Source organism: Musa acuminata, unplaced genomic scaffold, assembly GCF_036884655.1.
Source record: "Musa acuminata AAA Group cultivar baxijiao unplaced genomic scaffold, Cavendish_Baxijiao_AAA HiC_scaffold_51, whole genome shotgun sequence".
In the NCBI taxonomy this organism is placed as follows: Eukaryota; Viridiplantae; Streptophyta; class Magnoliopsida; order Zingiberales; family Musaceae; genus Musa; species Musa acuminata.
In genome coordinates, this window is record NW_027020333.1 from 60,001 (window position 1) to 62,500 (window position 2,500).

Here is a 2,500-nt window from a genome sequence, read left to right on the forward strand (position 1 = left end):
AAAACTGGCCATTTTTGGCTGCGCGAGCGAGCGGCGAGCGGCGAACAGCGAGCGAAGCGAGAGGCAGCACCGTCCCTGCTATACGAAAGCCCCATCCAGCCCTGTGCCACCCGGGGGGTTCCAGGGTGCTGAGATGGCTGACGTTTTGCTCCGCTCTCAACGGTCACCGCGCAATGCAAGAACAGGCCAAAAACTGGCCAAAACGGCCCAAAAACGGGCCAAAACTGGCCATTTTTGGCTGCGCGAGCGGCGAGCGGCGGACAGCGAGCGAAGCGAGAGGCAGCACCGTCCCTGCTATACGAAAGCCCCATCCAGCCCTGTGCCACCCGGGGGGTTCCAGGGTGCTGAGATGGCTGACGTTTTGCTCCGCTCTCGACGGTCACCGCGCAATGCAAGAACAGGCCAAAAACTGGCCAAAACGGCCCAAAAACGGGCCAAAACTGGCCATTTTTGGCTGCGCGAGCGAGCGGCGAGCGGCGGACAGCGAGCGAAGCGAGAGGCAGCACCGTCCCTGCTATACGAAAGCCCCATCCAGCCCTGTGCCACCCGGGGGGTTCCAGGGTGCTGAGATGGCTGACGTTTTGCTCCGCTCTCGACGGTCACCGCGCAATGCAAGAACAGGCCAAAAACTGGCCAAAACGGCCCAAAAACGGGCCAAAACTGGCCATTTTTGGCTGCACGAGCGAGCGGCGAGCGGCGGACAGCGAGCGAAGCGAGAGGCAGCACCGTCCCTGCTATACGAAAGCCCCATCCAGCCCTGTGCCACCCGGGGGGTTCCAGGGTGCTGAGATGGCTGACGTTTTGCTCCGCTCTCGACGGTCACCGCGCAATGCAAGAACAGGCCAAAAACTGGCCAAAACAGCCCAAAAACGGGCCAAAACTGGCCATTTTTGGCTGCACGAGCGAGCGGCGAGCGGCGGACAGCGAGCGAAGCGAGAGGCAGCACCGTCCCTGCTATACGAAAGCCCCATCCAGCCCTGTGCCACCCGGGGGGTTCCAGGGTGCTGAGATGGCTGACGTTTTGCTCCGCTCTCGACGGTCACCGCGCAATGCAAGAACAGGCCAAAAACTGGCCAAAACGGCCCAAAAACGGGCCAAAACTGGCCATTTTTGGCTGCACGAGCGAGCGGCGAGCGGCGGACAGCGAGCGAAGCGAGAGGCAGCACCGTCCCTGCTATACGAAAGCCCCATCCAGCCCTGTGCCACCCGGGGGGTTCCAGGGTGCTGAGATGGCTGACGTTTTGCTCCGCTCTCGACGGTCACCGCGCAATGCAAGAACAGGCCAAAAACTGGCCAAAACGGCCCAAAAACGGGCCAAAACTGGCCATTTTTGGCTGCACGAGCGAGCGGCGAGCGGCGGACAGCGAGCGAAGCGAGAGGCAGCACCGTCCCTGCTATACGAAAGCCCCATCCAGCCCTGTGCCACCCGGGGGGTTCCAGGGTGCTGAGATGGCTGACGTTTTGCTCCGCTCTCGACGGTCACCGCGCAATGCAAGAACAGGCCAAAAACTGGCCAAAACGGCCCAAAAACGGGCCAAAACTGGCCATTTTTGGCTGCGCGAGCGAGCGGCGAGCGGCGGACAGCGAGCGAAGCGAGAGGCAGCACCGTCCCTGCTATATACGAAAGCCCCATCCAGCCCTGTGCCACCCGGGGGGTTCCAGGGTGCTGAGATGGCTGACGTTTTGCTCCGCTCACGACGGTCACCGCACCACGCAAGAACGGACCATAAACAGGCCAAAACAGCCCAAAAACGGGCCAAAACTGGTCATTTTTGGCTGCGCGAGCGAGCGGCGAGCGGCGAACAGCGAGCGAAGCGTGAGGCAGCACCGTCCCTGCTATACGAAAGCCCCATCCAGCCCTGTGCCACCCGGGGGGTTCCAGGGTGCTGAGATGGCTGACGTTTTGCTCCGCTCACGACGGTCACCGCGCCATGCAAGAACGGACCAAAAACAGGCCAAAACAGCCCAAAAACGGGCCAAAACTGGCCATTTTTGGCTGAGCGAGCGAGCGGTGAGCGGCGAACAGCGAGCGAAGCGAGAGGCAGCACCGTCCCTGCTATACGAAAGCCCCATCCAGCCCTGTGCCACCCGGGGGGTTCCAGGGTGCTGAGATGGCTGACGTTTTGCTCCGCTCACGACGGTCGCCGTGCCACGCAAGAACGGACCAAAAACAGGCCAAAACAGCCCAAAAACGGGCCAAAACTGGCCATTTTAGGTTGCGCGAGCGAGCGGCGAGCGGCGAACAGCGAGCGAAGCGTGAGGCAGCACCGTCCCTGCTATACGAAAGCCCCATCCAGCCCTGTGCCACCCGGGGGGTTCCAAGGTGCTGAGATGGCTGACGTTTTGCTCCGCTCACGACGGTCACCGCGCCACGCCAGAACAGACCAAAAACAGGCCAAAACAGCCCAAAAACGGGCCAAAACTGGCCATTTTTGGCTGCGCGAGCGAGCGGCGAGCGGCGAACAGCGAGCGAAGCGAGAAGCAGCACCGTCCATGCTAT